The sequence below is a fragment of the Rhyacophila brunnea genome, unplaced genomic scaffold (assembly GCF_057557595.1).
Source record: "Rhyacophila brunnea isolate RB1 unplaced genomic scaffold, BYU_Rbru_1.0 scaffold_56, whole genome shotgun sequence".
Classification (NCBI taxonomy): domain Eukaryota; kingdom Metazoa; phylum Arthropoda; class Insecta; order Trichoptera; family Rhyacophilidae; genus Rhyacophila; species Rhyacophila brunnea.
Window position 1 is genome coordinate 1873396 of NW_028233235.1, and position 24869 is coordinate 1898264.

A 24869-nucleotide genomic window follows, 5' to 3' on the forward strand; every position below is an offset into this window, starting at 1 on the left:
CCATTCAGCAAACTCAACTGCATTAGGAACAGTAGCAGACAAAAAAATAAACCGAAAATGTATAGGTGCAAGAATAATACACTCTTCCCAAACAACACCCCTTTCCTTCTCTTTTAAATAATGTATCTCATCAAATATAACATAATGAACCTCTCTAAGTATTGTACTTCCCTTATATAACATGTTCCGTAATATCTCGGTAGTCATAACTAAAACACTCGCATTAGGATTGTGGGTAGTGTCTCCTGTAATTATTCCAACATTTTCATCACCATGCACACGACTCAACTCTCTATACTTTTGGTTACTTAGTGCTTTTATTGGTGACGTGTATATACATCGCTGCTCATTCTTTAATGAGGTCGCAATGGCATATTCGGCAACTACAGTTTTGCCGGCTGAAGTGTGGGCTGACACAAGTACGTTTTCATCTCGCTCAATCGCCGATAGCGCCAGCTTTTGAAATGTATCAAGTTCAAAGTCATATATCTTGTTTGGATAATTTTGATGGACTTTTAGTGGTTGGTATGTTATGGAACCTTCAAACGGAACTACGGATTCGTGGCGCGTTCGGTCAAGAATAAATGTGTCTAGTATTACCGTTTTCTTCGGTTCATTGTTGATTGTTATGTCTGCAATAACTGGAACTGCTACTAAATCATCGAAAACTGAAAATGTATCATCTAACATTGAATATGGGCATTACAATAATTTAAACTAAATACTCATTAGAAAATTTTCACAAGATGGGAAAATATAATTGTTCAATATTTTTTAAAATAGATACGTGTCAATTGATAGCTTCTAGAATATAGTGTTCTACAATTATTAATTTGAAAAAAATCAAATTCAGTGCATAATTAATTGACATTGTATTATAGGATACAGGAACATTCAAAAACTTTTTGTATTTAATAAATAAATTTTACTATAGTACAATTGTAGTTTATCTCTGATAAATTGGTTGAAATGAAATTTTAAATACTAAATTTTATATCTAATACACTCAGCATGTCACAAACCATGAATGATTGTTTTAAATAGGTCATAAAATATCTTATATTTAGGCACAAACAATCTTATTTTATATAAAAAATTGAAAAGTTAGAAATAAATTAATTCCTAGGTTCTTTATAAATTTCGATAAAAATTATTTACTAGAAAACACACCAGATTTTTGAAAAGCTTAAGATTAAATTTATCATAATTTGCAGCTCGGCAATACGAATTCCCTTAAAAATTATGATATATTTACATTCATTTATTACTTTTAATTCATGGTGTCTTGATAACTATTTTTATGTCTTCATAACCATCAATCATACTATATTTGTGTATCTTCATAAACATAAATAAGATATTTATATTGCCTTCATAACAACTAATCACACTAAATTTACAGTGTATTCATAACCATTAATCATACTAAATTTGTCTTATCTTCATACTATTTATTACTTTATTTATATTGCCTTCATAACCACTAATCACACTAAATTTGTGGTGTCTTCATAAACATTAATAACATATATTATTTGATTGTTGTATATTTCAAACAAAAAATAGAATAATCATACACTGATATTATATGTTTCTTATATAAATCTGAATTTTCATGATCTTACAAATATTGGCTTATTTTTTCTCTATTTCTTTAACGACTTTTAAATTGAAAATTTCCTTTATTTATGATTATGATAAATATCTTTTTTTTATAGTTTAATTTTGGTATTGAAATCATAGATTTTCTCTTCAAAAATAACCTGATTGATTTCCCATGAACGGATAATATCTGTATCTACTCTCTCAAAATGATTAAGCTATAATTTATTTATTTTAGTGCTAAATTATTCGTTATACTTTTAGTTTTTCTTCTCAAGCACAACTTGCTCAATCTCTTGAGAGCACAGCGTATTAATACTTTCAGCTATTTTCAACCCTCTGAAGTCTTATTCAATACCCATTCTCCGTTCAAGAATTATTAATTCAATGATTTTTTACAATTCTAAGGTTTGTATATATGCTTTAATATGATTAAGATATAGTAAATTATTTAAATTATGATAGATTAGTGTGTTTCTTCCAAGAATCTATTAAAATAAGATGCATCGATATATAGACAGACTCAACATTATAAATTTTGGGTTCCTGTACATGCTTATAAAATAAATGCATTTTTCGATTAATGTAAAGCCTCATATAAACAGTCGTTTTTATTATTAACAAGAAAATTAAGGTGGTTAGCTTACTTTAACAAAAATAACCAATTAAAATATACCCAACTCAATAATGTATATTTTCAACTTTATGTTTTATTATTGTGTTTCTAGTCATCTAAGTAATGATGATTTAATCTATGTTTTCAATAATTTGAAACATTAATTCTTATAATTTTAATAAAAAGTTGCAAATATTAATAAAATAGCTTTTTGTGCCTACATTGACATCTAATAACACACGCGATTATAATAAGCATGCTAGAAAATAAAATTCCACAAAAAAAATTACACTTTTCACTAAAAACCTTACATAAATTTAGACAAAAATGTTTCATATCATTGAGAATTTTATTGTATGAAACATAGAACGTTTTTAATGGCAAAACCAAGTCTAAAGATCAAAGAGTTTGTTATGAACACTGTAAATCTATTTGTAGATTTCGAAGGTCGTGTATGGAATGTTCTATTTAAGAATTTTACAGCCTTTATTGTAAATGGTAAAAGAAAATATAGTAAACAAAACAGAAATTCATAGGTTTTCAGGCATTAAAATAGATGCTCCCTCGGAAATCTATCAAAGAAGCACAGAGAAACATTACAATGAAAAAAATAAAATCAACGAGATAAGCTTTCAATGCGAAGACCGTGCAAAAGAACATACCAATATTTTAGATAGGCACCAAGATGACATACAAAAAAGAGTAACACGCGAAAATAAACATCTTCAAATGAATAAACTCGATACTGAACATAATGTATCATATAACGAACATAAAGACAATAATAGAGTTAATTTGACCTCAAAAAACAGCTTGAATGATCAATATGTAAATTTAACTAAAAACAATATGTACTTTGGTTGCAATTTCAAAGAAACAGATCACAAAAACGCCCTATTAAACCAAACTTACACGCAAAATCGAGATAAAAGCTTGAAAATAAACATAACAGGAACTTCAGAGAGTAATATGGAAAAAACATCCGCTCTCGGTGAAATTCTTCGAAAATCAATAATAAACAAAAAAATATCTGGTGAAGATGAGGATGTCGAAAAATATGCTTTCCAGGAATTTGAAAACCAAAAAAATCATGAATATGCTTTTCAAGAAACAAGAACTGATAAAATAATTGAAAGCAGATACTTAATTCACACGAACATGCTATTACAGAGCAAGAATCAGAATGAAATTTCTGATATACAAGAACTAAATGGAATTTACCAACCTAAAACAAGTGGAAATTTTTATGATACCGAAAATTATTCTACTAAAAATTCACCAGAAGATGTAAATCCGTTAAAAATTCCAAAAGACAAACCTATGGAAAAGTTTGATCAAAATTATGACCTTAAATATTCGGAATTGTATAACGTTGATCAATTCGGTAAAAGGATTTTTGATGAAAATATGGAAAGAGAAAACATTCCAATTGAGGTTTTATTTCAATACAGCAAATATGGAGATAGACACAAATGGCCTAATACTAAGGCAGGAAAGATTGACTACGATCCAACTAATTTTTTTGTAGATGACTTGACGGCAATGTATTTCGATGGATACGAAAAAAACAATACTAATCTTTATAACAGCATATTAACTGCGAATTTAAATGCTATTGAAACACGAAACTGGGCTGGTTCAACATATACATTAAATATAAAAGAGGGAACTATATGTAGTAACAGGGAAAATCTGTTTTCAGAAGTGGAAAGAACTTATATTTATAGAAACAACTGTTTTAAGAGATATCTCGCTGAAAACTTTGGGGATATAATAAATGTAGAAAATTTAATCATAAACGATGATATTGAAGATTTGATCTACAAGGACAATATTTATCCAGAAAACTGGAATCATGGTATCATAAATGAATATAATATCTGGAAAATATTATCCTCAAGTTTGGATACAAATATCGTCTCTTTAAATCATCGTTTACATACTTTTTTTCAAAAAATAAAAAATCAATTTGACGCAACTGATAGTAGTCATACATGCCTCCCGACGATTCCCACGATGAACGATGCGAAGATTGAAAGTGGTACTAATGAAGAAGATTTTCATATATATATGCAAGATAAAGCAGGGTCAAATGCCTCTAATAAATATATTGCGCATGAAATTGAAGACAATTTTTCGAGCAGGGATAGCGAAGAAATAATGGAAGAGGATTCTATAAATAGGTATAATCTTAATATAGGGGAATCAGATTATGCTCAAAATTATGAAGAGTTGATTCAGGCTGACATTTTGAATATATATACTGAAGACAGAATTCGCGCTGATTTTTCAAATATATTTAGTGAGCATATAATTCATGCTGAAACGCTGAATATATGTCCTAAAAATGAAAATCAACTTGATGTATTAAATAAAGCCACAGAAAAAAAATACATAGATGTGAGATCATCAGTTCAAAAATCTGACAAAAGTTTGGAATTTTGTGATAAACAAAAGATACAGAAAGTGCCAATATTTGACTCAGACAAAGAGGAATCCAATATAAAACTACAATCATTTCAAGAAAGTAAAAATTCTCAAAGTTTCGGTTTTGAGAATATAAACACAACGGATACGAATAATGTAGCTCAAAATGTGGCAAACACAAATAATTATATTGATACAAAATTTGAAACTACCGGGAGTAAATCCAAAGGTGGAATAGTTCGAAGAAAACGCAAAGGTGGTACATTTGCATTTGTAAAGAGTGGTGGTGCTCGATCTTCTCGATTGGAATTAAAAGCTTCTCAAGCAACACATTATTCAGAAAGTTATTTTAGACCACCCGCTACTGTCAATAATGCAGATCAACAAAAAATGATTCAAAGTCAATATAACGATTCTGTTGACTATCTTCCAACTCACAATAATTATCATTCGAATTCACAATCACAAAATCAGTATTATCATGTGCCTGAGAATCAAAATTACCAAAATCAACCTGACTACAACTCTAGTATGTATCCTCAAAACTACACTCAGGAAAGATATTTTAATGGTGAAAGCTATAGAGAACATATCGAAATTCCCAATCAAAGATTTCAAGATGCTGCGCGTAAACGGTTTAATAGAAAATTTGTTAACGAAAAACGATCAGATTTTAAAAGAAGGCCAATAACATCCGAGCCTGTTTATACAAATACAAATCAAAACACCGTATCGACAAACGAAAACTACAACTATTGGGTAAATTATCATGCCGATAATCCAATAAATAATAATCAAGGGCATTCTTACATCGCCAGTCAAAGACAAAGTTGTTATCCAAATATTCAAATTCCAAGTGATAATACTAGTGCCATTAATTCAAAATCTGTATACAATGAAACTTCTGTCAATAACTTTGAAAAAAACATAGGCCAAAATAATTATAATTCAAAAATGAGATATAGGGAATCTTCAGATGAAAATGGTTCTATAAATAATCACTTTAATCATCAACTATTGAATAAAAATACTACAAACATGCTTAATATGGAATCGAGAGATAAAAGTGACACTAAAAGTAAGTATGTAAATCTCCATAATAAGAGCAACGATAAAATGAATATGTTCGATTTTTTATTTCCGTATGATCAGAATATTGCTAATAATACTGAGGATCCAAGAAGGTTTTGAATTCATCGATTTCTGTTATATAGGAAAGTTTTTCTCTAATAAATATTTATCTTTCGTTCGAATTTTATTGGTTTTAATAAAAATATTAGACAGCTATTTCTATCAAATCGAATTTTATTTTTCAAGCACCAAGAACAAAAAAAATCGCTGAACGGTAATTTAATCTGTAATAAGCCTATATGCGATGAACTGAAAAATTGTCATCTCTGTTTTTATCAAATAATGCATCCTAGATTTATTAGAAGTACTTAAAAAGCTTAAAACGATTCACACATATATATTATGCAATACTTTCTTTCCTCCAAATGTATTTGGTATTAATGTGTGTGGCAGGCTGTAGTTTAATTTAAATTTCACGAAACCTTAATTAATAATTTAATTGATAAAAAAATACTGTTATAATGATATTTAAAATTAATACTTTTTAATCCTGAAATTCGTCGTGACACACAGCCTCGCAAGATTGAATATGGATTTTAGTATATTTATAATTTTCGATATAAAATTAACTATTATATAGATTTAGTAAAGTTCCGATTTGATCTAAATTTATTCTAATTAAGTTAATATCAAAAGCCAGAAATTTATATAAATAAAATAAACTTAAGATATTGCAAAGATGTCACGAATGGGAGCAGTATATAATACTCAGGCCATCAAATATATTTACGACAAACAAGACGGCCGTATCACAGCTAGCATAAAACATAAACTAAAAAAATTAAAACATTGAATGTAAAATTTGCATGTTATAAAAAACCAGAAAAGATATAATAAATCCATGGTATTTTAGATACCAGCATCATATGAATTTTTGGGGATATTTATGGGTTTTAATTGTATCTATTTCCACAAACAAAATAAGAAATATTTTTTTGTCATCTAAATTCGTATTTTAGCTTTTAATTTGTGGTTTAGATATAATAAGATCATAAAATTATTTATTTCCGACTTCTATAATGGATTAAATATTAAAGTCGAAATCCTTGAATATATTTATATATGTTAATAAAAAGTATTTTTTCGCATTAGTTTGTAGTCTCACATGATTTAAATTTTAAATACACGACACCGTGGTAGCAACGAATTAATATCATAAAAGCCGATCAAGTATGTGAAATTTTATCATTCTTTATTAGTATCTTGTCATTTCTTGAGATAAATATATTTTTATCTGTACAAACCAACTTTAAAGGCTTCATCTAATCAACCTAATAAATATAAATACGCTAAATATGAAGCGTTACAACTCTATTTATCATGCATTTCTGATATTTTTTTTGTTAAACGTATTATAAATTTTAGAATGAATTTTGTTGCCCTATCGCAATTTTAATTTTGAGGGTATTTTATATTGTTGATTTTTCATGCTCATATAATTCATAACTTAAACAAAACATTGTAATTTACCATTAATCCCAGTTTCAACATTATAGGAAATAAGTGTTCCATTTCGATATAATAGTTTTTTTTGAATATATTGTATACTAGAATGTTCAGAATTAACCCCATGAAACAAGTAAACGCCCATAAAGTTTTTATATCGATTCATTATTAATGCAACTATATATTTCAATATATTTAGTAAAAACTTCATAACATTTTCTATTTAAATATAAAAAATGCTCTAATTGTAGAAAACCTCGGATAATCACTAATAAAATAGGTAATCATCAAAAGCATAAAATCCAGCTTCATTACTCATTAATCTAAACACAATTTTCAATTTGAATAAAACTTAGAAAAAATACAAATTAAACGCTTTTAATTCATAGATATTCCTGTCGTTCACATTTATTTTTTGCTTTTAAATGGCTTTTTTTCTGGTACTATACTACAGGAAGAAAAACTTATCTTACATAATTTTGAATACAATTAATGAATATATAGGATTTCTCATTGATGAGCTAATTAATTATATTAATTGATTGGAAGAGCGCGTGAATTTAAAAACAATGATTGAGTTAGAGTTATTCATGCAATTTCATCGAAAAGCATAAAATATATGTAATATAAATAGGGAAAAAACCAAAAAAATATTTTATAAAGAAGCAAAGTACATTGAAAAATCCTATAAATTATTTATCGATAATTTTTTTTAGTAGTTAATAAATTGCGCTTGAATTACCATTTCTGTATTCAGATTTGAAACAATGCATACTTACATATCCATTCAGAGTTTTGTTATTCATTTGACACGTGTTGGCAAAGCGATTTTTTAATTTTTACCAGAATGACTCGACACTGCGGGTATGAACGCTATTCTCAGGAGTTAAAACTTTTTTTATCATTCATAAAATACAAATCGTATAAATCTTTGTATAAAAAATTGAAGCCCAGATATCGAGTTTTTTATGTTTATTTTTAAAAAGTATCATAGATTACTTTAAACAGCTCATATCTTTCTCTACGATCTATATTCTTAATGATAAAAATATTTTCCCACTGAATGCTTCCAAAAATATATTGAAATGATTGGTTCCTTTTTAATATATTTTCACTGTCGACTACTTTTTAATGGATTTCTACCATTATATCTTGGTCTAAAATCTTATGTATGGTGCGTAATGTATTTTTATCACTATTTCCCTTTTATATTATAATAATCTGGGATGATAGAAAATTTAGGTCTGTTATTTTCTTAGCCTTCCAGATTATCTTTTTTTATACAATAACACATTGTTAAAAACGAAGCCACATAAGTTTGAATATTCGGGTCTTATATGTGAGTGCCATCTTTTATTGATATTTATTTTTAAAGCTTATGAAACACACCATCTAAATGTCTGCTATATATATTTTCTTGTTTGTTATAATGCGATAGTTACATGGGTCACATATTTCTTCAGTTTTGGTCGTAAAAATAGTTTTAAAAAACTCTACGAGTATAAAAAATCCTATATTTATATAAATAAGATTTCAAAAGTATTTTAAATCTCTTCATTCTTATAAAAAGGCCGAAATAGTCATTTACATTCTTACTCCAGCGAACATCTAAGTAACTCTAGCAAATAATTCCCGATATAATTAAGTTCTAGGTATGATTGGGATTAGATAATTTAATTTAATTTCAAGAAAATTCTGATCAGTATAAGGATAATAAAACCATCTTGAATTCGATCGTACTCTAATAAAACTGAAAATATGATTTTTTACTGCAAAACAAACGCGTAAATCATGTATATGTAAATATATAGTGCTAATTTTTATTTATAAAAAATGGAATTATAAGCTCAATATAAAGCCTTCTTTATTGAAATATAAATTCCTGTGATTTTTGATTTATTTTTATAGACTATTTTATACCTTAATCAAAAAAATTGCTTACAGTTTTAAATGCAAAATACTTAATAAAATCTAATCGTTAAACAAATTATGTGTTGAAACTTAGTTTTCTTTCAATGCTAAATGCTAGACATATAAGATGAATCACCATTACCTAAAATAAAGCTGCTGTATCGGTTTTTAATTTATTGATTAGAAAAAATATTTGTTTTTTGTTAAAGATCTTTTTAATAATTGTCGAGATTTTGTCTAAATTTGTTTAAATCAGTATACTTAGAGATCACTAGATGTATATAATCATTGCGGGATATAAAATAAACGAACTATTATTACGCTACTATACATACATCGATGATAGTTTAGTTGCACAGAGAATTTAAATTACAAAGATAGACATAAGCGAATTTTGATAGCCTAAATGAACCAGAAAACAAAGATTTCTATTTAATATACATAATATGCATGACTATATTTGTTTTCTTATATAAAAAAAAATAATATATATTTTTTTGAACTACGTATGGTATTGACGGAAAAAGTTTTGCAATGGAAACAAATTTAGATCAATATTTTCGGTTTGATTGTTAATTATATATATTATTTTAACTATTTGCTTTATTTCGAAATTTTCTTACATTTATTACTGGTTAAAGATATATATAAAGTGTAATTTTTGGTAAAATAACAAAAAAAAACAGAAAAAATTGATTAAAAAAATAATAATAATGTAAATTTAAAATAAGAAAATAAGGAAATATTATTCTTTTTTTAAAATAAATTCCCCTAATTTATAAATGGTGAAGACAAATATTACTATACATGTTAGATGCGTTGACTTGGTCACAAAATACCACAAGTTGTATGTTAAAATGCGTGGAATAACAGCCTAAACATAAAAATACGTATAAAAAAAAGGAATATAATAAAAAACTTGAAAAAATTAGTCTTTAAAGAATGATATGCCATAAAAAAATTAAAATTGATGAGCAGAAAGAACTATAAAGTCAATTTGTTATATATAGAAATCACGAGGCTTTTTACACAAATAAAAAGACTAAAGTTAAAATAATCCATATATGAGGTTTATCAAAATGCGATTTTATATTCGCAATTCGTTTTGTTTTTTCATTTCAAGGAATTTTAGTTTTTATCAAAGTGCGATTTAATATTCGCAATTCATTTTCTTTTTTCATTTCAAGGAATTTTAGTTTTTATCAAAGTGCGATTTTATATTCGCAATTCGTTTTCTTTTTTCGTTTCAAGGAATTTTAGTTTTTATCAAAGTGCTACTTTTAATTTTATGTTAAAATCATGATTTGTTTTTTTTTTATATCAAGGAGCTATTTATAATTTGATTTTAAACTCTAATTTGCTTTTCAAGTTCATTTCAACGAATTTATAGTTTTAAAAAAAATTGAATAAATTATTTTGTTGTTATTAGCCTTATCGTTGGAGTATAATATATCATAGATGTCTCAGGGTGTTATTTTTTATAGAAGATGTTTTGTTAAATCCTAATCACATTTTCAAGTAGTGCTTATCCTATCCTTTCCGTAAATATATATCATTATATAATTTATACACATGCTAGAGACATTAATATAATATTTTAATTTAGGATTAACTATTTTATTTCATTGGTATGTTTTTTTAAATTCATAAAATTTTATAAAAACGGTAGTTAGCTGATTTTTATGATGCGAAACCCATTAAAACATCTTCACCTGATCTATAATTATCAACTGCTTTTCTTTTCTAGAAAGACATGAGTTTAAAGATTTTGCTAAGTCACAGAACTTGTATGTATGCCATTTAATAATTTATATGAGAAATGCATATGTAGTTAAATGACCATGTAATTCGAGAAAAAAATCCATTAATAAGGGTTAACTAAAAAAATGTCACAAGCTTAAATAAAGCCAAATATGCCAGGATGAATTTTCCAATAACAAAAGAATTGATATTTTAAGGAATTCATACCTGAAAGAGCTCGAAGTCACAAATCAAATTGAGGAATATATCTAAAATAAAAATTGTGGGAAAGTCTTGAACTAATAGTACTTGAAAAGAAGAAAGGCATCGAAGAAGATTTAGGATATGGGATATTTCTAAGAATATAAATGTATTGCGACGACTAGAATTCATTCAAGTTATGATTGAACAGAAAATTTCGAAACGGAAAAATAAAAATTAACTTCAAAAATAAAAAGATATATAATGAACAAATTTTCAACATATTAGGATACAACAAATATGAAATAATAGATTTTCTTAACACAAAAAATATTTAATTTTTATAATTGAGGGAAATTAGTAGATAGTCAGCGGTATTTTTTTGCCCAAGAATGCAATACATCTTGTGTACATATTTAAAAGACCTCTACAGTTTATGCCAATAATAATAATTATAATTAAATTGGTTCGATTACATTTTCTTGTATAATCTATGTAATATTTTTAAACATAATAGAAATATTATAAGTATATAATATAGTAAATGTGTGTAAGCTGAAATTATTCATCATTTTAAAATTTCAAACTCTACATATGAGTTGTATTTTCAACAAGCTAACCACGATGTATAATGTAAATATATATTAGCCGCTTGTCTACCTATCGGTTGAATTTGTAAATGCTTTTTTTTGTGTTAATCCTAATTTTTCATGACCAAAAAAAAGAAACCCAAAAGAAAAATTGCTGCGTGAACATATATAAAGGTCTAAATTCTAGTTGATGCTGTGCATACTGCTGTTTGCGAAATTGGAAATTTAAGTCTATATTGAAAAGTTAAATGAGTACAACTAAACGGTTCAGGCTATTTTCTCGAGCATTTATTTTCAAGAATATTAATAATTAAAATATGAAGCATGAGGAGACTCGAAGCTTATTTTTTAATACTGTCGAAAAAATATGCAAAATATATCTCGTTGCATATTTAGTATACAACATTACCTTCTCTTTATCGCAATTTAAAGTATGAAATCATACGGATTTTCAAAAAAATATAAAAAATCGATGGGCAGGTATTTTTATAGATATTGACGGTTCAGATTGCGGAGATCGGTTAAATTCACCGAAGTCACAAAATTGTCGATGTTTGGGCGGTGTATGAAATACACGACTACAAAGTGTAAGAAATCTTTATTAGTTAACAAAAGACCATATACTCTCGAAATTTAGATAAAATATGCCTTTATTCTTATGCAATAAAGAATTTATTGTTGACGTGATCAAAGGATAATACATGAATCGGCCACCATCATATATATTTTTCATTTATTGATCCATCGACACAAGCCACAAAAATACCATTCAGGGATGCTAGTCTGGATCGTGAGCCTTAATTTCAAAAATATACTGAACTAAGCGCTTTAATTTTGATTATAACCAATGAAATTTCTATAGAAACGCATGTGTAGATCAATACAAGAATTATACTAAAAATTTTAAACAGTAATGTTCGATAATATATACTATTAACAATGTAAGCGAAACGCATGTGTAGATCAATACAAGAATTATATTAAAAATTTGAAATAGTTCAGTTTGATAATATATACTGTAAACAATCTAAGCGAAACGCGTGTGTATATCATCACGTATGTTATATTAAAATTTTTAAATGGTAATGTTCGAATATAATTTATTATATTATCGGTTCTTTATATGCAATATAAAGTTATTTTAAAAAATAGACAGTATGATTCACACCGGTCGTTTTTGTCTAAGCAAAAATAGGCGTAACAAGAAAAATCGACAGCCTAAATTACACAGACGGGGTGGACATGAACCTATGTTTTTTAAATATTATTTTTACGAACTCAAAAGTTGTTATTGATATATTAAACAACTATAATTTTAATTAAAAATTATAAATCATTGTAATTTCATTAGTTTAATGGTAAAAAACATTTATTGTTTGTAATATCAAATATACCGTATCGTAATCCCGACTAAGATGCATACAGAATATGTAAATATGTGAAACATTAAATATTGAAAATGGATAATTTATCGTAAAATTATTTCACGCATTTTATTTTTATATTTTTTTTTAAATAAAAAGTTGGTCTAAAAATAATCTAAGTAATTTTTCACTTTCATCTAATCTACACACTATATAATATCATTAAATAAAAATTTATTTCCCCGAATTTTAATTAAATGTAGATCCAAGGGATGCTTTAATTTTTATACAAACTTTTTAACTTTATTCTTCTTCAATAATCGAGTTCTAAAAAGGATGATGTATATTTTAAAAGATGTCATTTTTATGGGTACAGTTCGTTAAATGTAAATTAAATACAAATAATAATGGATTTTTAACTTCTACAGAGATTTGTATAAATTATTATTGATTTTTAGCAACTTTCGGCTCAGCGAAGTGTATATTTTTGCTAAAAGATGTTTTTTGAGTATCTATAATATTTTTTTTAGCAACATAGGAGTAAAAAAAGACTTCATTGTTTAGATGATAATGCTTGTCAAACTAACTTTAAAGGGGTTTTTAAGTAGATAAATTTTTTTTTTCAGTAAATAAATGGAATTTATTTTTTATTTAGATGATTTTATTAAAATTTTATACAAGAAATAAACGCAAAGATTTTAATGAAAAATATCTCGAATTTCTTCAAAGTCTTACGGCAGGGATAACTGCAAAATTTTTTTTTCGAAACATTCATTATTATTTTATAGCAGGAGTAAAGGTAAAGATTTTTTCTTTGATATTAATGTAATTTCTTATATTTCTATTGATAAGATTTCATTGATATTTTATAGCAGGAGTAAAAGTAAAAAAACCTGCATCATTATAAATTTCTATCATTTTTATAAAATTTATTGTGATAAATAATATACAGATGTTGAAATCGATTACCATCATCAATATTTCTTTCTTAATTGTAAATAATTATTGATGCCACTTGCCAACATAATTTTTAAATAAATACTATAAAAAGTATCCATGCGTAATGCTTAATATTCATTTTTTATATTTTGGACGATGAAATATTTGCAGTATTTTATTAAAAGAATACACAAACGTAAGCTTACCAGGGCAATGTATAAAAATATTTCTTGATCATTAGGATGTTCTATTTATAATATGAATTAATAAAGTTACAATGAATTCATCATATTTTGAATTAAATATAAATTTATCACGTCACATTATATGCTGTATAAAGACTGTAGTAAATTAATGAAGCAAATTCTTTTTAAAATTAAAGATGTCTCATTGTAGAATCATCTTATTTATATGTTTCTTGCAAGCAAATTTAAATCAATAGTCTGATCTTAAAATATTTAAACCATGACTTATTGTAAGCTTAAAATTATTTTTCACATATAAATTCGATATCATTAATATTTAAAGTATCATCTTATTTATATGTTTCTTGCAAGCAAATTTAAATCAATAGTCTGATCTTAAAATATTTAAAGTAAAATCGTATTTAATTTGCAAGCGTTAAAAATTTTTTTCCTATACAAATTAGATATGATTTATATTTAAACTAAAATCTACTAACAAGCTTAAAATTATTTTTACTGTATTAATATAACATCAGCAATCTTTCAAAATATTTAAATTAAACCATGTCAAAGATTCTCCTCCAAATATTTTTTTTATGCCCCCATAACAAGAATGGCACAAAAAGGTGGATATGTATCAAAAAAGAAAGGTGCAAAAAAGGGAGCGAAGAAGAAAGTAGGAGATTCCTTTTTAAAAAAGGAGTGGTTCGATCTCAAAGCACCATCAGTATTTATAAACCGAATGGTAGGTAAGACACTAGTAACACGCCAGTCGCAAAAACAGAACGTCGATAAGCTCTTATACGGTAGATGTTTTGAAGTGAATCAAGCCGATTTAAACCCAAACACTGAAGAAAACAACTACAGGAAATTTAAGTTTGTAGTTGAAGATGTTCGAGGAAAAGAAGCAATCAGTTCTTTTTATGAGATGAATCTTACCACAGACAAAGCACGTGGTATAATCAAGAAGTGGCATACTTTAATTGAAGGAAACATAGCAGTAAAAACCACTGATGGATTTACTTTGAGAGTGTTTGTGATGGGACAGAGTAAAAGACCAGAGGGATTCACTAAGGCGAGATGCTATATTCAACAGGCTAAGATTAAAGCTATTAGGAAGAAAATGTTCGAGATTATTGAATCTGAATTTGAAGGTTGTGATATTGATGAGGTTATGAAAAAATTATGCAATGAAAAGTTCGGTAAGGAAATCGAAAAACAATGCTCGGAAATCTTTCCCCTTCAAAATTGTTATACTAAAAAGGTAATGGTCGTGAAAAGACCTAAATATACCGCTGAAGAAATATCTGGAGAAGTAATTTATACTCGGGAAGAAAACGAAAATGATTTTGAAGACGAAAATAACTTTGAGGTTGATAACGATACTGCCTGGGACTAATTAAATTAACGAGTTCAAAACCACACTATTACAATAAAATTTATCGCTAACCTTTTAATACTAATCATTAAAATCATTTAAAAATTATTACTAGATACCTTTAATACTTAATAAAACTATGATTGTAGAAAAATTGACTACAACATTATTTTTGGTACTAATCATATTCTATATTTTCGGTTGATGGGATGGCACAGTACCATAGACGTAGCAAAATCAGCTTGAATCCAGAAACCAGATCGAGACATATATTCAAACCTTGGGATACAGAAATACCACATAAAATAAAAGGTCTTCAACGAAGGAGAGGCATTGAAGAAGACTTCTGACAGGAGAAGATAGCCGAAAGTATAAATACGCTCTGTGCATGGGAAATCAAGCAAGTTATGCTCGCGAATAAAAACTAAAATTATAATCACAAATTTAGCCCTGTAAATAAATTGAGTTTATTTATGGTTTAATTTGATTTTTAGCTTTTTATTATTATTTAAGAAAGAGTTCAAATACTCTTTAAAACAGATATGGCTGATACTTCTTTTCACCTCGTCATTTTTACAATCTTTCATAATCTACCTTCTTCTTTCAAGACTTATTATTTCAAGAATGCAATTGTTTGGGGTTGTTTCCGTTGGTATTTTTAGCATCTTAATATACGACTTATGGTATTTTATCCACATTATCAACATCAATCATTTATAAAAATCACTGGATACCTTAGATGCTTTATAAAATCATGGTTAAATAAAAAATTATCATAAAATCATCTCTTTAGCATTAATCATATAAGGTATTCAAAATTATTACTGGATACCTTAGATACTTTATAAAATCATGGTTAAATAAAAAATTATCATAAAATCATCTCTTTAGTACTAATCATAAAAAGGTATTTAAAATTATTACTGGACACCTTAGATACTTTATAAAATCATGATTAAATAAAAATTCATCATAAAATCTTTTCTTTAGTACAAATAAAAAAGGTATTCAAAATTATTACTGGATACCTTAGATACTTTATAAAATCATGGTTAAATAAAAAATTATCATAAAATCATCTCTTGTGCGCTAAACATACAAAGGTATTCAAAATTATTACTGGATACCTTAGATACTTTATAAAATCATGGTTAAATAAAAAATTATCATAAAATCATCTCTTGTGCGCTAAACATACAAAGGTTTTCAAAATTATTACTGGATACCTTAGATACTTTATAAAATCATGGTTAAATGAAAAATTGACCACCAAATCTCTTTAATACTAAACATAAAAAAATTTTCTTTCAAAACTAAAAATTCAGTTAATAAGATGGATACCAAACTCTAACATCTCAGACCAGATATATTTATACACGATAAAACGAAAAAAAAACACTGATTACACTTATTGAAATTACCCGTATAGATAAATCAACGAATGCTGAAAACGACGAGAAGGGGGAAAATATAATTTAGTTTCACCATAACTCTCGCTAATTTATAGGTGTAACACAAGAAAAATACCATTAGACATAATATGCGATGAGGTAATCACAAAATACAATAGCCGCTTATTAACTAGTTAGGAATGCGAATGGTAGCAGATACGGGCCCGCAAACAATAGGGTTGAGGAAGACACTTTAACACATCGATTTTTAAGAGAGTTTAAAAGAATGATATATAAATGACTTGCTTGATAGATCTATCAAAAGTTGTGCTGGTGATAAAGGCGAGACGGCATAGAATGATACTAACTATAAATAATTTCTCAAAATATAAAAAATTTCTCGAAAAAAAGAAGGCATGGATGAGAATGTCAGAGAAGAGGAAATGCTAAAAATTAAAGATAATATGCTCACACAAGAAACCGACCAACTCATGTTTTAAGATAACATTAAAACATACACAATAGGAATTAACACATGGTAAATGGTTTTAAACAGCATTACTGCATCCATCAAACACCAGTTCTAGTTTAATTAACTATATTAGATACTAACACATCTTCATCTTAATAAATTAAAAATTGAATTGATACAAGATTAGCACTATAATCGATAAAATCTATTTAGTGAATAATTATCACCGTATCGTCTAATTTATGCATTTGAAAATTATTTATTTTGGGGTTAAATTATTCGTTATAATTTTAGTTTTTGTTCCCAAGTACAACTTGCTTGATCTCTCGTGCGCAAAGCGCTTTAATACTTTCGGCTATTTTCTCCTCTCTGAAGTCTTCTTCAGTGCCTCTTCTCGGTTAATGGTTTATTAATTCAAGGGGTTTTCTCAATCCCAAGGTTTGTATATTCGCCTCAATCTGGTGTTTTACTTCAAGAGCTTTCAGATACATTTTATGATATTGTGTTACTAAACCATACAATGCTATAACATATTTTATAATTTTTTTCTTGCACTTGTATATTAATGACAGCACGGATGCTGGCAGATCATAGTTTCTTAACCTTTCATTTCTAACCATGTTTATGTTTTCAATACTAGTCTCACCAATGTAGCCATTAAAAAATATTGATAGTTGTTTTTAAAGCCGAATTCACCCAATCTAATATATTACAAAAAAGTTGATGTTAACATATGAGCTATATCCTATAGACTAAATAAAAGAAATGTAATCCAGTAAAAGACAAACTATGAAAAAATCAGTCAACAAAAAATTTAAAATCCCAGGCTAAAAATAAATTAAGGTTGCTCTATTGTAGATAGATTAGCCTATTATATCAACTGTTCATAATGTTGCCAAATTATTTTTTCAATTCCAATATTTATCGCATAAATTTTTATTGCCTCCTTCTCATTATACAAATGCTTACACAAACAACTAAAATTTTGAAATGCATACTCCCGATGTGCTTTAATAGTATTATATTTTTTTATATTATAATAATATGATTTTACTATTACACTAAAGAATTATATTATTTGATAAAAATCTGAATTATGATAATAAATCGAATAAAATTATGGTTTTGTTTTTTTAAATCAAGTAAATTTATAAAAAGACATTATAATATAACCCATCTCAAGGATGCAAACTAAAAAAAAACATCAAAAACTCCCCAAAAAATGTAATTCTTTATACCAATCCGTTATAAATTAGTAGGTATAACCAATAGAACCCCAAAAATAAAAAATGTTTTTTTTAACATCTTTTCTGCAAAAAAAATTGGATTCAAAAAACCTAATATTAACTTTCAACAACAATTATTTGGTGTTTTATTAGCGATTTTTTAATATCACAATATATTATAAGACGAGGATATAATATTTTTTTGGTTAATTTTTTTGATTGATTAACCGTTAACTCCTTAAAATTTAATATCTATAGCTGAATTGATGTATATATCATACAAAAATATGATAAATACAATATAAAATATACTGTCTTTTATTAAATGTGCTATAAAGGTAAGAAAGAACCGAAAAACCAAGCTCTTTATAAAGTAAATGATTTTTTTAATCTCATAATACAAAAAATCAATATTATATAGTATTAGAAATGCGTAAAAAATGAAATTAAGATAATAATACTAAGTTAAAGGGATTTCTGGTTACAAATATCAAGCTTTTAAAACATTATAATCTCATTTCAAATAGTGTATACTTCTGAAAGACAGAAATAAATACAAACCGAATTGCAATGTTCCAGAGACAAAATTTTTATTTAAACAAATTGATTTTTTGATTCAAAATTATGCTTGATCATACAATAGAATGCTGAAATCTTATAAAAAAATAATTTTCTACTAGAGACTTAGTAAAACAAGCTTTTTATTTTCGAATAAACTAATACGTAATTAAATCATTGATTTTGATGCATATGAAAAAATACAAATTATTTATTAAATAAACAACTAAGAATTCAAATGTTATGAAATAATCTACAATGTATTTTATTGTTTAAATATATCATATATTAATGCAGTATAATATGCTTTTTAAAAATATTTAAAGAATGAAAATATGCGGATTTACATATTAAATTAGAAATCCGAGGAAGCTATTTATACTACGTTTTCAATTATGAATTAGTGCCACCATAATTCAATTTAACGTATCTTGGTTCATTTTGTCACAAAATATTTAGATTGTGAAATTTAAATTTTTACTGATAACATCATTATAGCGTTTAAATTTCAGCTATTTGTAAAACATGAACCTAGTAATTCACAAATATATTTATGATTGTGACTATGTCTTAATCTTATATATTTCTCTTAACATTTTTTTTAAAATGAATACATTAATTATTGCGCAAAATAATAGATATAATATTCTAGAAATACTTAGAACTAGAAAAATATTTTTTAAGATTTTTTGTATCTTTTTTTGACTGAATTCCATAGCATATATTTTAAATCTGATCTGTACAAAAAACATAAACAAAAATTTAGAGATAAAAGGACTAGTTATTTTGCTTAGATTTATATATGAAAATTTCAATTTCGCAAAATATGTTTAAAAAATATCAAAAAGGCCATCAGTTCTGTTAAAATACTGGGAACAAATCAATAAAAAAAGAAAATTTTTGTATCGTTTGAACTTTTTATCATTAATGCACCTCCCAAAAAAACGCAATTATGTTAGGATGTTGCACAATATTAGGTCTTTCACTCATTCAAAAACATTTATTTTAAATAATCCAAAATGAATAATCGGGTTATATATTCACTATTGAAACAATAAACATTACTTGTTTCAATAGTTTTTTTAAATTAGAAACTAAGCTATTTATATATTTTTTTAAATAACTAAGTTAGTGTTTATTTATTATAACCCTATATACCAACGTATTTACTTCAAAATAGTTTTGAAAACACTAGATGATGCAAATGAATCCATATATTTTGATCTATGCGCCAAAATATCTTGCATGAGAATGTTTAAACCTAGTTTTTTAAAATAACCGAAATAAATTCAATTATAAAAGTGTTACAATTCAAAAAATTATATATTAGATTATAGCACTTGAATATGTTAAGGGGTTTTAAATCCCAGACGAAGTAGAAGCATACAGGCAAAGCTCTCACACTCCGCAAGACACTTGAACTCATCTCATTTGAGAGAAGAAGAGCATTTCATGAAGATGGATCAGGGCATGGTGTCAAAAGATGTATCAAGGAGTTGTGCAATATTCCAATGGGCTGACCACCCTAAATTTATAAAATTAGCAAAAAGGAACTTAGCCCATTAATAAACTCTGGCTTATAGCACTTTGATGCTACGCATTTTTGCTTGTCTATTTTATTTCTTTAACCCTTTTAAAAATAATGTCAAAAAGGAAGAAAATAGGAAGAAACTGCTTGACACATATAAAATAGTGGTCACAGAAGCGATTTAATATAGTGAATACAAACACAGTCATAGCAATCTTCATCTAAAAGATATCTTCAGAAAATATAATGTGCGGAGGAGAGGTTACAGGTAAATCTATCAGAAATTTTATTTAACAAATCCAAATCAATCTAATTAAAATAAAAGATACACTGAAGCTATTTTAAATAATATAAACTAAAGATAGAAGAATCAGTTGCGTAACAAGGAATTTTTAAACTTTTATAGTACGAATGAAAAAAAAACAGGCCGCAATAAAAAATATTTTCTGGGGGAATAATATAATTAACGGAAAAGAAATATAGTAGAGGTAGATTAAAGTAAATCTGTTCGACGAAAATATTATCGCGGATACATATAATAATGAATGAGCATATGTAATTATAGCTGTTGAGAAGATCGAAGGGAGTAAAGTTTTTTTTGTGTTAAAAAATAGATACATAAGAATAATAAAAGGATTATTAACATAAAGTTACTATTGATTTTATAATTTATACTTCTAAGTAGGAATAATACAAATATTAGATTTTGTCACAATGTTATTAATCATAATATTGTGTTTTTTAAATAAAAACTGGATTATACCAACCCGATTTAAGGAAATCGGTAATGTATAAAGTCAACAAAGCCAATATTATACAGACAAAGGATATATTTTGGTTTTTATATGATTCAGTACATGATTATAAGAAACAAAAATCCATATTCTTTTTACAATTATCACAAATTAATCTTTTTCTGATCTCGTGAAATATCAAAAAAAGAAGGAGCAAAAAATTAATCTTAGGCCAACCCAAAATGCATACCGCAAAAAAAGGAAACACTTTCCTTCAAAATATCATTTACCTTATTTTTTTTCCAATTCTTTTTAGAACACTAACAATTTAATTTTTTGCCGAAAAATAGATTTTTAGGATGTATATGACAATCTCCAACACGTTTTTCGAGTTTGAACCATATCAATAATCATAAAATAGATTCTTGACACACAAAGCTGTATTTTTTACAATATATGCATATTAATATCAACATAAAATAAAATTATTAGAATCAGCCTAAAAATAGTTTCATCCCGGACACAGGCGTGCTATTTTATGTTATAATATTGAAAAGTAAAAATTTATTATAAATTTTTTTATTAGTTAAGGCAATCATAAAAAAAATTTAAAATAAATTATAAACACAAATAATTTTATTTTTGATAAATATCAAGCTTATAGAAATTTAATGATCGTATGTGAGCTGCATTATATTTTTTATCGCCCTAAATCTAATGAAATGATAATATATTTTTTAAATTACAAATTATCATATTACTTTGGAATACAACGTCAATCAATAAAATAGTTTTAAAGTAATCTTATTTACAAAATTAGTTTTTGAATAAAGTTATATAATCGATCTAATATTCATTAACTCATAGCAATTTAAATAACATCCTTTTTTTACTCGAAATATAAATGATTAAAAAGGTTTTTTTTTCTCGTAATCTTTATCAACTGCGTGGTTTTTTAAAGGGTCACAAATGTTTTTTTAAATCTAAGAAGCGCAAAAAAAAAATTGAAGTCCAGTATATTCTAACTTTAGACTGATCTGAAATGAAAACTGTGTGCTTATTTTTGCAAGTAAAAGCTTAGAATAATTTTGCTGGACTTAGATTTTTAAATGTAAATTATTTTAGAACCGGTCAGAACAGAAATATAAAATCCGAAAAATTAGTTTTAAATATTAAAATTTAACATTCATAAATAAACATTTGTTTTAATATATTCAGCATAAATAATATATTTTTTGACAATAATATTTGAGAAAAAATGTATTGATAAGAAGAATTTTACAGCCCCGAAAAAATTTTAAAGAACAAGGAAAAATTTGAGATGATATTCTTTTCTTTGCAATATTATATACATACAGTTTTAATACTGTTTATTCCGAATACTTGATTTGAAATGTATAGAAGATTTTTTTTCGGAATGTAAACTATTCCCCTTTTTTCTGTATTTAGTGAGATTTTATAATAGAAGAATCATTTTATCTCTAAATATCTTTAAAAGTAATTTTTTAAATCAATTTGTAAAAAATAAGTATTCACCGTATTTCATAAATAATACACATTCAACTGAATAGAAAAAAATTATATATGAATTAGTGTAAATATATTAAACATACAAACGAGAGTCTGAAAACACAAATTCATTTTTGAAATATATCTTATGCCTATTATAAATGATAGAAGTTTATATAAAAAATTTTAAAACAAATCTAACAAGAAAATTTAGAAAAGATATATAAAATATACGATTCCAACAAATTTTTCCGTAATATATTTATCGAAAACTTTAAATCAGGAATAATATCCCTAAAAACAATTTTTATATCCTTAATACTGCGCACTATAATTATTTTTTAAAATGGCTTAGAAATAGATACAAAATATTATACATCCATCAATGATTATCAGAATATTTCAATATTTTATGTGTTTATATATCAATACAAGGTTTTCATAAGTTTTAAATGGAATTTAGTATGATATATCTTAATTATCTATACGTTTCATATTCTGCAAGTTAATATTTTTTTTAAAAAAAAATCCTTTTGTGTATTTTCTAGAAATGGCAAAGTATTTTACCGAGTAATTACATATCCCAGAAATACTAATATTTTTGATTTTACTTTGATCCTATGATGCTTTTGTATTCAACTTAAAAAACGATTAAATTCATAGAAAATCTGAATTATATAAAATAAGACAATTTAAGCAAATTCTTTTATTTCTAATCTATTGAAATATAGTCATAATGACTGGTATATTTGCACAAGTATATCATCATATATTTTTTCCGTAAAAAAGTCAGTTTACTGATTTAAAATACAAACGAGATCTCCTTTTAAAATAAAGTAATTTCTTTATTTATATGAATAATTTTGCATTTTTACTTATTTTAAAAGTCTTAATATGGATAAAACTAATATATTTATCTAAAATTAGTAAATCATATTCGTATAAACACAGAAAATTCCAAAAAACAGCGGCTAATTCGATATAAAATAATTATAAGGTAGAATAGACATTTGTCTTTAGTTTTTGAGTTTAAAAAAGCTTACGAAGATTAGAATTTCACCTTAAAATTCGAGACTTTAATATCAATAAAAAACCTTTGTTTGTAAGTACGAAGTTAGAATAAAATCATTCATAGATAAGGTTTACACAATATAACATTCTTATATAAAAATTTAATCATTAATAAATACATCTTTAAAATATGCTAAGAAACTATTAATACGTGACATTTTTGTCAAATCCAAAAAATACATATTTTAATAGTGAATTTTGTTATAAGATAGAGGGCTTCTTTTGTTTTTCTGAAGAAGCAATAAGCATAAATTTTTTTCTATGATTATTAAAGATCGTGAATATAATTTTTTGCGCACGAAATTTAAAATTAAAAGCCCTTCTTAGTAGGATGAAGCGCTAAAAGAGATTATTAGCACAATACTTGAAGGATATATAAGTGTCTTTTATTTTAACAGATAAAACCTTCGTTATAATAGACATATAAAAATGAAAACTGACATTTTATTGGGTCGTTTCTTATCTTAACAATATCTGTATTCACGTACGAAAAAATTCATCGTTCCAAATATAAATATATAAAAAGCCTTTCTCAAAAAAAGAGAATTTCAACGTTTTTATGTCTAAAAAGAAACGAAATATTTGTAATAAATAATTTAATAAAGAGACAAGGCATATAGCGTTGTTTTAGCGGCTATATAACTATGAAATTCTGAATTTCAATATGATAACTAAATGTTCTTACCAATTGGAGTTTTTTTTATTGGTAAACAGGCAGAAACACATGATGATAAAGTTTCTATTTTTGAAATGTAAAAAACATGGGCATCAAAAACAGAACTACAGGCCTGCAGAGGTAAAGATAATAAAATAAAAAAATATTTTGAAGTATAATATTAATTTAAATTTT